We start from the raw sequence: 16,136 nt of genomic DNA on the forward strand, positions 1-16,136 counted from the left end.
TCTGCAGGAATCCTTTCTCATCTCTATATTGATATCTTTCTTTCCCTCCTCATAGTCCTGTACACAGGATAAGCATATTTATAGATTCTTCAAGAGGAGCAGCCTTGGATTTCATCGATCTTCTCTGTTGTTTATCTGTCCTTTTTGCTGCTCCTCATTCTTTGAGAGAAATTTGCTTCTCTTACACTGATCGCTGCTACTTGCTTTAGATTTATTCTATGCTTCTTCTTTTGCTTGCTATATTAAAAGTTTAGGTAATTTCTTCTGAGCATTTTCTACTTTTGTCTCTTGCCATCTTTTCTTGCTGCCCTCTCCTTCTTCCCATTTGAGCCTTTCCACCCATTTAGTCAGTCTCCTTTGAAAAATTTCCTCAATATAATACTTTAATTAATTTAGGTGATTTTTATTCAATGTACCCTGACTACACTAGCTTCCCATCCCTCTCAGATCTATTCTCCTACCCTTGCACCCATGTTCAAATATGCCAAGTCCAGTTTTTGTTTCCTAAATACTCACTGGAGCAGAGTCAAACTCCCAGTGACCATCACCTTAAAAATAAATGAGTCTTTCCAGAGGCCATTTTAATGGCCATGATCTGTGCTGCCCCTTTTAACTTTAAAGTGCACATGTTTCTTTTAACTTGAGCTGTTTGTATTTCTTATCATTTGCTTATAGTGGTGCAAAGAACACATGTAAATTTTAAATCGGACTTTGGGTGTTTTTAATACAGCCAGCCTATTATTATGCATGATCTTAACAGGTCCCTGAATTCTGCTTGCCAGATTATTACTGAGATTTCTTTTTGGCATCATGCTGATTGGAAAAATTTGTTTTCTTCTTTTGTGTTGCCTTATCCAGTTTTTGTATTAGATTAATATTGGTTTCATATTATAAGCTTAGTAATGTTCTTTACCTTTCTGGTTTTTATAATATTTCAAGAGACATCTCAGAGATCACCACAGTAGATTTTCTTCTCCTGATGGTCACTGTTTCAGTCCAATTCCTCTCTATTGTCTGACAAATCATCATTCTTTATAAAGTTCTTTGATTATTTATGTCTCCCAGTTAGAATGGCAAAACTATGTTGTTTTTATATCACAGTTGAAAGTAGAAAATGTGGTGTGTTATTATTTTAAATAAATATGTAATTATAGTGCTGATTGTTTAAAGTAATTAAACATTGGAGAAATTATATGTCTGTCATAATGTTTTTCAAATTCAAGTATCATCTAAAATCTCTTCTTTAATCTATGTTACAGAGATGATGAAAAAACCTGGATGATGTCTTCAACAATGTTTTTATACAATTCAAAAGTCAACAAACAAGTCTCTGATCTCTTGAAACCTTCATTCTACCAGTGAGATAAAAGTATCCCATAAATTCAACACTAACTTATAGTTATGTATGCAGTAAAAAAGTAGAAGAGTGTATTACCAAAAGTGGTATAGATGAGGGGAGGGTACCATTTTATCTAGTATGATGAGTAAAACTTCTATAATGAGGGCTAGAGGACTAAATGATCATATGAACATATGTGATCCTATTTAATAACCAAGGAGAAAAGAGTCAAGAAAACATTTTCAAGACAAAAATAATACCAGTGCTTTTGAAAAACAGGGAAAATGAAGCAGAGCAGAATTAAGTGTAAACAAACTTTTAAAATAGTACCACAGAGAAGAGAATGTGCTAAATTGCATAAAGTGTTTTAGGCTGTGGTTTATGCCTCTAGAATTGCGGTCTCGATAATATTATATAGAATCAATCCTAAGAGACAAAAATGGAAACAAATTCAAAAGTCACTTAGGAAGCTGATGGAATATTCAAGCTGTGACATTCTGGTGGTTAAGTAGCTTAAAGCTATATTTTGAGGGCATAGCCAAGAAGGTAGGTGAATTTGATGGGACAGAATAATGATTGTTTGAAGAACAGAGATGAATTAAGGACTTTTTTCAGACTGTTCTGTTAACAGTGGGCTTCTTTATAGATCATGTTACTGAGATGGAGACTCTGAGAGAACCAGGTCCAGAAAGAAGTTCCAGATAAGTTTCTTCCCCAGGTGGAATTATCCAGTAACTAATAGACTATGTGGTTCACAGAGAATAACTTATGATCAGAAATAAAGTCTCATTCTCTTGGCACTCCATAATTTCACTCTCTTTCATTTGATGGCACATTTCTACTTAGGAAATGTTAAGTTTCCATCTCTCTGGATTCCAGTTGTCAACCATTTGAAGGTCTAATGAGACCCTCAGGCTTCCAAGTTTTAACTAAACAGAGGCAGGAATGGTGGGTGAGTGACAGGACATAGTGAGCTGGGGTACCAATATGCTAAGAGGTATTGGAAATTTCCCAAAAGAGTTTCAGGAAGGATGATTATAAGCAAAGGCAAGCAATATATAAAACAGGTTAGCTGTTGAGGTGAAAGAGGACAGCTAGAAAAGAGAATGACAGAGGAAATGCGTGGAGTGTTTATGTTTAGTTCCTGTCTAATGTGCAAAAACAGAGGCCTGGGGTTTGTCACTGTGGCTTGTTAGTTTATTTTTATGTATGTTTTTTAAGTTTCAGTCAGAATTCTACACTATTATGCAAAATGTATTCATCTCTCATTACTATCATTATGATTTAACTTACTATGTTAGTTAAAATTACATGGTAAAATCACCTAGAAAGTTTCTTCTCACATTGGCACTGATATTTCTCTCTCAAGAAAAAAATCTAATTTGGCAGAGTTGGCAAAACAGGAAACACAGGAAGGACCTTGATAGGGAAGTGGGGGACCGGGGCAATACAATGGGACAACAGACAGTTGGAGGAAGTTGGGTGATGAGTTGAGGGGATCTTTCTATCTAATTTCATGAGATTTTAGGTAGATTTAAATTAGCACAAATAAGCAGATCATTCCAAACAATCATTTTACTGTGGCTTAAGTCCATTGCAGAAACTGTTTATTTCCTTTACTTTGAGGAAGAAAAGCATAAAGGGTGCTATAAGTTGAAACAGTGACTCCTAAAATTCTGTTATAGAAAGTTACAGGGTGTTGTTATTTGGTTGGTTTGGTATTTTTGTTTTGCTGCTTTCTTGATGCTCTAAGAACCTGATACCTGAGTCCAGCCTTGGTGAGAAGGGATCTCCTGGCTCTTATTTCCAAACACTAATGTTAGCTCCTCTTCCTTAGAGAAAAACCCAAGCTCTAAAATATTATATATTGCCATATAGCTTTATACTGGCTGGGATTGAAAAGGTATAGTAAGTTTGTAACCCAGGATGAGTGAATGCACTCCACAATGACTTATGTATTTGACTAGTTAAAAAAATGGGATAACGTGCCTTAAATTAGTGTCATTTTATAGATGAACCAATGACAAATAGACCTTCCATAACCTGTGTTCACTGCATTGTAATTTACTCATAAAAAAGATTTCTAGCATACTTAGAGAATATATGATAATGTTTTTTTAAATGAGGTAATTGTTACCTATATAAAAAGTTTTATAATTCATTTTTTTTATTAACTTGAGTATTTCTTATATACATTTCGAGTGTTATTCCCTTTCCCGGTTTCCGGGCAAACATCCCCCTCCCCCCTCCCCTTCCTTATGGGTGTTCCCCTCCCAACCCTCCCACCATTGCCGCCCTCCCCCCATAGACTAGTTCACTGGGGGTTCAGTCTTAGCAGGACCCAGGGCTTCCCCTTCTATAATTCATTTTTTAAAGTACCGAATAATTCAGAGGAATGCAATCCTATAATTGTTGTATAATTACCTATATGCAAACCTACAATCCTATAATCATACTACTGCCCTTTAAACTCAACATTGCTGTGATGGGACTCACTCTTCCTCATTCTCTATCTCCACAATCAGGCCCTTCTCTATGAATGGTGAAAAGAGGAAAAGACAGTTTGGAAGGAAAACCAGTAAGTGAGGGAGTAAGACAACAGATCTTGGCAGTGGAAGATGGTCCTCCTCAAGTGCCAGAAAACATCCTTTGGGATCTTATCCTCAGCAATATTCCTCTGAACCCAGGGCTGTTACATACTAACATTGAAATTTTGGAATAATAGTTCCATTTCTCCATTCCATAGTTTGATATGGACCCAGTGGAAAACTAGACACTTGAAAATGACATATGGATATCAAAAATATTGTTATTACTACTTTTAAAGCTAAATACGAAATTGTATTAGATGATGCATGTTCTTCCAATTCTAGCAATGCTTTTTCTCTGTCAAGGGAAAATTTAGATTGCCAGATTTGGCAAAATAAGAAACACAGGAAGGACCTAGATGGGGAAGTAGGGCATGGGTACAGAGTAGAATAAAAGCAGAGTCATGAATGAAGATTGAAGCCTCTAATCCAGGATATTAAGTGCAAGACAACAGGAGAAAACCATAAAACAATGCCTATCTTGGGTGCCAAAATTAAACAGTAATGTGTATTGTTTGTGTTAATCCATAGTTGTACTTTGCTTTGATAAATAATAAGTAGTATATTTATGTAAAGGTTCTGTTAGCCATTAGGGATAGAGAGGACCAAGACAAGCTTAAGATTCAAAAGTATTATGTGAATACCATATAATAATTAACTACATGCATAAATATAAAATGACAATAACATGAAATTAAATGTCATTCATACTCAACACTCAAACAATCACATTTAATTTTATAAATACATACAGTTGTATACTAATATATATGAAAAAGTATATCTTTAAATTGTTGAATTTGGAAAGTATCGTTTTGGATTTTCTGCCTTGGTATTGAAGCCTCTTTTATGAATGAAAACTCCTGAAAAGAGACTGCATCATCGGAAACTGATCAACCAGATAGAATTTCACCATCCCAGAGAGTTTAGAAGGTAACAGACTCAAGTGCTAGTAAACTTACTTGGGCTAGTTCTACCCCTTCAGTAACAGCCATTTCTTGACGACCTCTGTGGCAGAACTAACATACAAATATGTATCTATTAACTTAGCAAATAACTTGCTTCCGCCTACCCAAAGGTTCAGATAGCATCTTGGACCTAGAGAAAACTTTTTCTAACTTGATGCATCTGCATTTCTTTGTTGTAGCCACTAGTGCATTTTTTTAAGTTACTAAATCAGAACTTTTAAATTTTTTAATATTAATTTTATTTATGAGTACACTGTGGCAGCATTTACACACACCAGAAGAGGGCATCAGATCACATTACAGATGGTTGTGAGTCACCATGTGGTTGCTGGGAATTGAACTCAGGACCTCTGGAAGAGCAGTAAGTTCTCTTAACCGCTGAGCCATCTCTCTAGGCCAACTTTTAATTTTTAATTAATTAATTACATATTAAATGCTGCTCTACCTCCCAGTCCCCTCACATAGAGTTCCTCCACCATCCTTCTTCCCCTTTACCTCTGAGAGGGCATCCTCATCTCCCCCAAGCCTGGTAATCATGTATCTACAGAATAAGATGCATCCTGTCCCACTAAGGCCAGTTATAGCAGACCTCTGCTACATATGTGCTGGAGCCTCAGACCTGCCCATGTGTGCTTTTGGTTAGGGGCTCAATTTCTGAAAGTTCCCATGCTTTCAGGTTAGTTGACACCGTTGGTCTTCCTGTGAGGTTGCCATCTTCTTGGGGGCCTTCAATTCTTTCTCTAGCTTGTCTATAAGGGTTTCCAACCTCCATCTATTGTTAGTCTCTGGGTATCTGCATCTGAATCAGTCAGCTGCTGGTAGAGCCTCTCAAAGGGCTCCTATGCTAGGCTAATGTTTGCAAGCACAACATAGCATCATTCATAGTTCCAGCCCCTGGGATGTTTCTCAAAATGGGTAGGTCATTAGTTGGCCATTCTTTAATCCTTGCATTGATTCCTGGGAGCCTCCCTTATCCTGTGTCTCTTGGACTTCATAGAGAATTCCTGAACACCTGACCCCCAGCAGCTGCATATTTCTATTCATTAACCTGGCCATCTGGCCTCTCTTCTGTTTCTCCCCATACCTGATTATGCCCCCCCCCATTCTCCTAACTTTGCCCTCACCCACTCAGATCCTTCCCTCTGCCCATCATGACTATTTTATTCCCCCTTCTCAGTGGGATCAAGCATCCTCACTTGGGCCTTACTTTTGTGGATGCATCGTGGGTATACAGAATCTTTTTTGCTAATATTCTCTTATCAGTGAATACATACCATGCATGTTGTTTTGGGTTACCACACTTAAAAAGATGATATTTTCTTATTCCATATGCCTGTGAAATTCATTATGTCCTTGTTTTTTGTATCTGAGTAGTAATTTATTGTGTAAATGTACCACATTTTCTGTATCCATTCTTCAGTTGAGGGACATCTGGGTTGTTTCCAGTTTGTAGCTATTATGAATAAAGCTGTGATGAACATAGTGGAGCATGTGTCCTTAGGGTATGGTTGAGCATCTTTTGGGTATATGCCCAGAAACAGTATAGCTGGGTCGTCAAGTAGAACTATTTCCAAATTTCTGAGAAACTAGTAGATAAATTTCCTTAGTGGTTGTAAAATTTTGCACTCTCACCAGCCATGGAGGAGTGTTCCCCCTGCTGCACATCCTTGCCAGCATGTGCTGTCCCTTGAGATTTTGATCCTAGCAATTCTGACTAGTGTGAGGTGGAATTTCAGGGTCATTATGATTCACATTTCCCTGATGACTAAGGATGTTGAACATTTCTTTAATTGCTTCTCCCATTCAATATTTCTCTGTTGAAAATTCTCTGTTTAGTTCTGTACCCCATTTTTGATTGGGTTATTTGCACCCCCCAATGTATTTTAAACTTTCCTTGATTTATTACTTTGTTCATTGAATCTCTGAAACTGTTTCCTTTTTTGGGATATGAAATTTGGGATCACCTAAATCTTTGTTCCCAGGCTATGGTCACTCAAAATGAGTCCAGAATAAACTAACCCTTATTCTGTTTAAGATGAGAGCTATGGTTTTTGCATCGATACTGGAAAGCAGTGACCACAAGCTGTGCCCTAACATAACCTTAGCAGGTTCAGTCAGATGCTTACCAAGTTGTGTTTCATGTGACTCTTCTTTATCTTAATAGATTCCGTAATAACTAAGGACCCAACCATCAACCAGGTATAGTCATGTAGGAAACTTAATTGTACTGGATAGTGCTATTGTGCTTCTGTTTGTTCTATATTTCATTTACTCCTGCTAATAACTGCTACCAAGGACCAAGCCTGGAAATGGTATTAGATCCTGCCTATTGATATACAGAGGAGGCAAAATAGTAAAATATCACAAAATGATAGAATTATTGTGTAACATATAAGTAGAACACATACTAATGGGTTGAAAGGCCAGTGGGAAGGTCATAGAAATAATGCATTTAATCAGGAGGACTGTGGTTTCCTTGAGATCCAGAAATCAATGGGTCACACTTTGAACATTTTGGTGACTGAAGCATAATTGCTTAGTCTGAATAGCATGGATTCAGGTAGATCCTGATTCTGAAGCCTGATGAGAGATGAATATCAGACGTGTCAACAAATACCAGCACACAGAGGAGAGAAGAGTATCTAGAGAACTGCAAACTGCATCCAAGGTAACAGTCCAATGTATGATCTAAGAACTTAAGATTCAGAAAGGAACCTGAGGCAGCACAAAACAAACATTTTCCTAAATGTCTGTGTCCTAGAGAAGAGGAAAGTAAACATCTTCTCTTGAGTAGAAGTATCCTTTATCATGAATGGGGAAACACTGTTGATCTCATTTGACCAAAAAAAAAAAAAACAGGTAAAACATACATAAGCTGAATTAAAAAACCAATAATGTAAAAAAAATGTAAAAAAAACCAAAAAAAACCAATAATGTTCAAAACACCAATAATGTTCACAAGTGTTAGAATCATTCTTTTGATATTTATTATTCAGATGTTTGTTCCTGGCCATAACAGTCTAGAGTCCCATACTTACTGCCTCAATTACTTCATTTATCCAACTTTGATGATATTACAGTTGTGTCTACATCACTGTTAATACTATATTCTATTTTTAAGAAAGCTACAAGAAAGTGACAGAATGTAACCATTTCACTTACAAAATTTGTGCTCGATACAATAATAAATTAAATATATTACAGGCCCTTTTCTTCTCCATAAATCTAGATTCCTATCCTGAGTACATTAATCACGTCGTTGTCTTTCCTGAAACAAAACATGACTTTGAATCACTAAACTAAAGCCAATAATCCAAAAGTCAAATTATGAGTCTGAAGGTTATTGATAGTTACCTCTTCTCTATGTGATTTTCTCCTGGGAAGCATCCATCTAAAGTAAAACAAGCATCACTTCTTGCCACTTAAAGGTTAGGTCATTTACCAAGTGGATTGGAGCTCAAAATATAAAGCCGTAAAGAATCCTCTAACAAGGAGACTGCCATCACTGAATTTGCTTGCATGATGAATGTCCTCAGGCTGCGTGCTGAAAAAAAACAAGAACTTCAGTGATAGGTAAAAATGAATCAATGAATATCCCAGCCAAAGGAATAACATTCTAAACCCACAGCAGACAATGTACATGAATCTACCCTATGGCCAACTTATTAAGTCTTCTAACAATACTGGTTTAAAGAAATATGCATTCCTCCCACCAAACTCTAAACTCTATTCTCTACCAGATTTTTTTTTGTATGGAGATTGAGTGGATCCTTAACAAAGCTACTTAAAATAAGAAGATCAAACAAATAAATAGAAGATAAGTAAAATATATGTATTCCAAATGTAAACTCTCTTCCTTTGTTCATTTACCACTTAAATTTGAAAATCATTCTATGGTTGATTATTAAATGATAACAACAATTAATATGTTGGGGATTTTTTACCTGATATTATTTCTTTAAATGGATAGTGGGTGTTCAGTACTCCTTCCACATAAGCATTTACTATGAGACAATCATAATAGGGCACAAAGTAGACAACAGTTCTGTTATTGTGGAACTGATTTTTCAGATAAAAAAATAAAACATAACCAACATAACACAAGGGTTTCATGACTTATTAAATGTGGTTTAGTAGTCTGAAAAAAATTGTCCAAATAAAGGCAAGTAGCTTGTAGTTTTAAGTGAGGTATCAATGGAAGGCTTCATCAAAAACAGATGCTATAGTTTACACAAATTTGGGAAGCCCAAGAAATTAGCTGAGTGGATTGTGGACTTTATTCACTAAAGTAGAATCTACTATAAAGACTGCAGCAGATCATAGGGAGGAAGCGTGAACCATGTCTGGGGTATAATGATACCTAGTCTTAGCATCCACATTTTGTTGGAGTCTGTCACTGAATCTTAGCAAGAATCCACACAACAAGAAAATGAAACAAGCAGAACAAGACGAGATTTCATGTCCAGTTCCTGCCTTTCTATGACCTCTGGATGGACAATGTCCTGATGCATTTCTTTGGCTCTTCTGAATGAAATACTCCTGAATGTTAGAACGATGAGGCTACCAAAATCCACTCAAATTATCCAAAATACCTGTTCAAAAGTCAAAGCACTTACAGAAACTACATTGCAGATACATTTGATAAAGTTTAGGAAGATAAGGTAATATTCCAAGTTCAATTGGAAGCCACAACTGCAAGTGTGAAAAATGAATACAGAGATTTGCACATACATGCAAGAGACATGATCTATCCCTGAACTACATTCATTGTGCTCTTCTACGAAGTTCTATCAAGGAGGTGTAAAGGCACCATAGCAATAATTGAAATGAAGAGATTTGAAGGCAGGTACAAACTTTAGTACCAGAGTTCCACTGGCCCTGTAGGACAACATCATTAATCCTGTGAGGAACCAGTGGAGAATGGGGCTTCCTGAACGTATCTATACTTGTTATAAGCCCAGACATGCTGACTTAAATTCTATGTAACAGAGCACCTTTTAATGTAAAAGAAGTACATGGGTTTTGAAACTATATATTTAACAAAGAACTCTCTCATTTAAATCTTAACAACAAAATCCCTTGACTCCATTGTCAAAATATTTTTAGTGGCATTGAAATGAAAACTGTCTTCCTCAACTTTCAATGTGCGTCTCTTACCTTACCTTAATTCTGCTGGGACATAACAGGTAAATACCTATAACAACTATCTTACCTGACTCCCAGTTGGGCTACTAAAGAGACATGTTCTCAAACAAGTTCTGAGAATCAAATTTACCTCTAGAATTTAATCACATTTTCTTCTTGTGCGGAGGCATATATACCTGTTAGCATTTAAATAAGTTCACCCTAATTTAAAGTTTGCACATTGAAGTCACAGCTAATTATAACCATATTTTGAGCATAATTTGACTTTGTCTTCCCTCCCTTTCATTGCTAGAGAGAAACAGAGAAACCTACATTTAAAAAAAAAACATAACTTTGCCCTAATTGTCTTCTATATTTACTTCTCTCCTTCGAGTAGATTTCTTTCCCTCTGGCTTGAGAAATTCTACATTTTTAGAAGACAGGGTAAATTGTGAACTGGTTCCACAGAATTTACTGGCATAATTAGAATTAGTGAGGAAAAAAGTATAGGAAGAGAATGTTATTTCAAAAGGTTCCCTGTGTAAAATTTTTTAAAATTTAATATATGATGATAAACGCTTAATATTTTCAAATCCAATATTTTGTGGTGATGAGTGAGTAGTTGTTTTTCTTTTCTTTTCTAGGTTAAGCTCAAGGGCACATACATGTAAATCATGTATTTTATGCCTAATCTACATCTCCAGCCTAAGAAACTTTTAATTTCAATGTTCAATATTGTCACTTTCTCTCTAGGTGTCATATATTATGTAAGTGAACCTTAAAACTCTACTCTGCCTAGTATTATTTCATTGTTTTCAGAGTGGTTTTTAGACTGCTTTTTAACAATACAGCCATAATGTTTATAGCCACCTTTTGAAAATGCATTCAGAAACTGTGTTTAGAAACACCCACGTATGCCACTGGGAGTTTTATCTTGGCCAAACACCAATATGCAGGTTTGAAAGAATATCCTCAACAAGAATTGAATTATAAAGCTGTAAGTATTATCCTAAAATTATGTTCTATCCTTCTTGTGCTTTCAGATACACTACAATAGTTTCAATAAATCCAGAAAATAAAAAGGCATTTGACCCTCTGAGTTCTTAGAGAATATCTATGTATTGTCTACTGCCATAATGTATATGTTTCAACCAAAACGTGAGTGCCACTGTTACACCCTTAAGATTAATGCAGGACAGGTTAAACTTACAGAGCATCTTCCAGTGTGTGAAAGATAGGTCTCAGCCGGGAGGCTTCCAAGTCAAATCCTCTGGGTCTTGTTTCCAAACCTCATAATGGATTGAGCAATAGGAACTTACCTTAAACTCTAGGAGGCATTCAAGGTCAACAGCAATAGCCTATATTGTATGGAGAGTCTCTTGGACCTCCATGACTAACAACTCAAAGGTTGTGGTATTGCAACCCAAGTGTAAAAAGTTCATTCAAACTTTATATGTGTATGTGTATGGGTAGGAGTATTTGTATATGAATATACATGTGAATATGAATATGCATTTGTATATGTGTATTTGTATGCATATGTATAGACATAGTCTTATATAATACCATCTTCCCTCCATATCCTTTTCTATTGACTTCCCTTTAGCCACCCCAATTAAAGTCCCCTCTTGAATTTTCACCTGTCTTCCTGTCCCAAATCACTGTTTTGTTCTATAAAATTCAGTGATAATTAGAAATCTCAAGGCAAAATTTCATTTTACCTAGCAAATAAGCAAGCTTAAACATGCCAGGATTGCCACCAATTTTTAAAATGTATTAATTTTCTTGATTATGTAACTAAACAAATGCATCTACAAACAATTACAGCTTTAATATTTGCTTCTTGCTGAGACAACCTAGGAGTTCATTAAAAAAACATAGCTATATTGAATTTGGTTGTCCCAGAAGAATTTGAAATGTTTTTGTTCCTATGACATTTTTCTTTGGTAGTATAGTATTTTGTAATGCTGCTCGCATAATACTTTAATTATGAGGAATTAGCAAATTTCTGCAACCATTTTCAGATGTTTCTAGCATTGTTAGCCATTCAAAGTTTGGGTAGATATTCAGCTTCAGAAGAGTAATATATGTATAAAATGAGTCCCATGTTCCAGAGTTGCTCTCAGGAATAAAAGCTAGTTATTTCCTAAGGTGCCTGTAGTACTACAACAAGCTCAGTTAGCATTCCTTATGTGAGAAAAAACAAGCCTAAATCAAGTGTTTGAAATAGAATCCATGTGTACAGAACAGTGTGACCTTTCTCCCTTGTTATTATTTTCTAAAGTATACACTATAGAAAAGTTCACCCATGCATATTTCATTATGAGCTATAAGTTATTTAGAGAGAACTTACTCTGTCTATAAGAGAATGGGAATAGGTTGTAGAAAAATGTAATGTCTTTTGCATAAGGAACCTACGTATCCACAGACTATGCTGCCCACATGGGTTACTAGAAGCACTCTCCTCACAGATACCAACAGAAAACTCCATATCCAAAGCCATCATTTTATGTTTCCTGGGTCTTGTGCGTCTTTCATGCTTGAAACTGCCATTTGACATTTCGAGACCATTTATTTTGTGAGTAGATGTTAGAGGATATAAATGGATAAAGTAGGAATCTCTGTCCTATCAAAAACAAAAGCTGAATCCTTAGTTTCTGCCTGAGAATAATTGGCAAGAAAATGCCTAGCATTACCCCTGGTGCTGGGAATGATGGGTAATAATGCAGCACAATGCTTTATTATTGCTGCTATTCTTTTAACTTTGCAAAAGGCAAGCATCCCCACAGCTGCAGTTACAGAGAACATTCCCTGCTTCGTTGCCCAGTACTGAGCCGAGCTGTGCTCACCTCTTAAATTGGATAGGGATATGATATTTTTCTTTCAATAATAGCACAAGAAAATCACCAGACTGACTTCTATAACAGGGCATAGGTGATTAACTCATTGATCATAATTAAAATTCTAGACAGAGAGGTCAGAAAATAAGACACAATTCCCATCAGGTCACTATCCATCTTCCCCAGATTAATAGACTTATGGCACTTATGATTTTTGCATTGATATGCATATTTTGTTTTTGATACATTAAATTAAAAATTCACATTGTAATCATAAAGTGAACTCTTAAAAACATGCCTAGAGCCATTTTAAAACTCATCCCATTGGCAGGAATTAATCCCACAACAATGATGCTATGTTGTGCTTATACACAGGAACCTAGCAAAGCAGCCTCTGAGAGGTGTTACCTAGCAGCTGGCTGAGACAGATAAACATTGGACAGAAGTCGAGGACCCCTATGGAAGAGTTAGGGGAAGGATTGAAAGCCCTCAAGGAGATGGCAAGCCCACAGGAAGGCCAACAATGTCAACCAGAGCTCCCAGAGACAGAACCACCAACCAAAGGGCAAATAGGGTTGATTTGAGACCCCTGGCATATATGTAGTAGGACTGTCAAGTCTCAGTAGGAGACAATGCACTTAATTCTCCAGCATCTTGATGCAGCAGGATGGGGGATATGTGGGTGGGGGTGAGAGGGATGGCCTCCTAAATGCGAAGGGGAGAAGAAATGGGGGAGAAAATCTCTGAGGAGGGACTGGGAGGGAGCAGCATTTGGAATGTAGATAGATAGATAGATAGATAGATAGATAGATAGATAGATAGATAGATAGATAGATAGATATTTTAAAAAAATAAAAAATAGAAATAAAAAAGAATATGCCTGGAAGTTGCATAACTATGTCATTTCCTATGTCCTAGTGAAGGGATTCCCATGCATTTGATTTAATAACAACCCTAAGTGACCATGAAATGGCTTCATAGTTTGTCACCAAGTCTGATGTTTAATCTCTAAAACTCACACTGTGGTAGAAGAGAACTGACTCACTCAAGTTGTCCTGACTGTTGCACACATGCTGTGTGTGTTACATTTTCATACAGGCACACACACACACATACACACACACACACACACACACACACACACACAGAGAGAGAGAGAGAGAGAGAGAGAGAGAGAGAGAGAGAGACATATAAAACACATGTAAAAATAGCTTTCAATAACAATTCTAAAAGAGATGCCCAGGCATGGAAAATCTATCTTTAAAATTCATTGAAGGTAGAAAATATTCATTTTAAGAGAGCACTTTCTGTCCAATTTTGTATTTTGCTAAAATGATTTTTTTCTAATATAGGAAGTGCTCTATTTTGACATTTATCTCCTCCTCCTCCTCCTCCTCCTCTACCTCCTCCTCCTCTTCCTCATTCCTTCTTCTTCTTCTTTAATCTCCTTTGTACATTCCAGTCATTATTCCTCTCCCATTCTTCTTCCCATTCCTCCCTACCTGTTTCCAAGACAATGTCTCCATACCTCCACAACCCCCTTCACCCTCCACCAGGCCTCCCATTCCCTGGGGCCTCAAGTCTCTCAAGTGTTTGCTGCCTCTTCTCTTACTCACTGAGTCCAGACCAGACAGTCCTCTGCTGTATATGTGTCAGGGGCCTCAGACCAGTTAGTACATGCTGCCTGGTTGATAAAACATTTTTAGAGACTTGGCCAAACAGTGGCAAACTTTGTATTGATTGGTGAGGACATATGAGAGGTATATGCTGCAGCTATAGTGAAGATTTGCATGTATAAAAGTCGATAAAATGCTCAAATTCCTACCAAAATCTGTAAATAAATAATGTTTTATACGAAAATTTCTTCAATTTTTGTTGAAATCCAGTAATTTAGGAGTTAGAGATACGGTAGAAATAAACTATGTTAACAGGACTCTAAAGTGATAACATTTGTACCGATTCATTGTTGCTGAGTCATGATTAATCTCTCTTTTTTAGCCAGTCATTAATAATTTTAAAAATATTACTCATACAATTTTCCAGTGTTCTTAGGAGAGTACAGAAGATGGAAAGAGAAAAATGAGGCATTTTTTCTCCATAATAATAGTTCAACTTGAAAGCAGGGTCATTTTATAAACTAAAGTAGTATTTTTTAGTTGTGTGTGTGTGTGTGTGTGTGTGTGTGTGTGTGTGTGTGAGAGAGAGAGAGAGAGAGAGAGAGAGAGAGAGAGAGCACTGTTTTAATTAAAAGATTATTGCTGCACTTTCTCTTTTCCTTTTTTGATATTTTCTTTTATTGAAAATAAATTTTTGGTACACAAATCCCAAAGTGGAGAGAGCGAGACTCTCAGAAATGCGAACAATCTTGAGAGCTCAGAGGAGACAACTACTTCTGCTAACATTCCTGGCCCAAGAGAAACCAGCCTAGTGCCCTCTGTGCTCCCTGTCTGGGCACAGGAACCTGGAAGTAGTTAGGGGCAAGACCCTTTCTGTTTCTGACTGGATCCAGGGCAGAAAACCAGTTGCTAGAAGCACTGACACACTTGAGAGAAGAGGTAAGACCAAATCTTTTGCTCTGAGCAACTTGCTTGAAAGCCTCGGGGCACACAAATCCAGTAGCAGTCTGGGACAGGACCCTTTAGGTCCTGCCCACAGAGCTGACCTGGTCCCACAGATCATTGTACCCAGATTCGACTGGAAGAAAACAGGAATGCTGACAAGCAGGTTTACAGGAGGATCAATCCACTGTTAGAGACAGCAAGACAAGCTACCACCAGAGACAATCTGATGGCAAGAGGTAAGCATAGGAACCTAAGCAACAGAAACCAAGACTACTTGGTATCATCAGAGCCCAGTTCTCCCAACAAAAGCAAATACTGAATATCCAAATACACCAGAAAAGCAAGATTTGGATTTAAAAATCACATCTCATGATATTGATAGAGGATGTTAAGAAGGGCATAAATAACTCCTTTAAAGCAATACAGGAGAACACATGTAAACAGGTAGAAGGCCTTAAAGAGGAAACATAAAAATCCCATAAAGAATTACAGGAAAACACAAGCAAAGAGGTGAATGAATTGAACAAAACCATTCAGGATTTAAAAATGGAAATATAAATAATAAAGAAAGCACAAAGGGAGACAATGCTGGAGATAGAAAAGAGATTAGGAGTCATAGACTCAAGCATCAACAACAGAATACAAGAGATAGGAGAATCTCAGAAGCAGAAGATACTGTAGAAAACTTTGATATAACTATCAAAGAAAAGGTAAAA

General features: G+C 36.7%; 1 long non-coding RNA gene across 3 annotated transcripts in view; it reads right to left on the reverse strand.

Moving 5' to 3' along the window:
* LOC103691446 (uncharacterized) overlaps positions 1-16,136 on the reverse strand; it is a 272,183-nt gene that overhangs the window by 68,609 nt on the left and 187,438 nt on the right. For all 3 annotated transcript variants that reach the window (XR_010064065.1, XR_005500597.2, XR_005500598.2), the window contains one exon: positions 8,250-8,439. This is a non-coding gene — a long non-coding RNA (uncharacterized LOC103691446). The remainder of the gene's footprint in view (positions 1-8,249; positions 8,440-16,136) is intronic.

The sequence above is a fragment of the Rattus norvegicus genome, chromosome 2, assembly GCF_036323735.1.
Source record: "Rattus norvegicus strain BN/NHsdMcwi chromosome 2, GRCr8, whole genome shotgun sequence".
Lineage (NCBI taxonomy): Eukaryota > Metazoa > Chordata > Mammalia > Rodentia > Muridae > Rattus > Rattus norvegicus.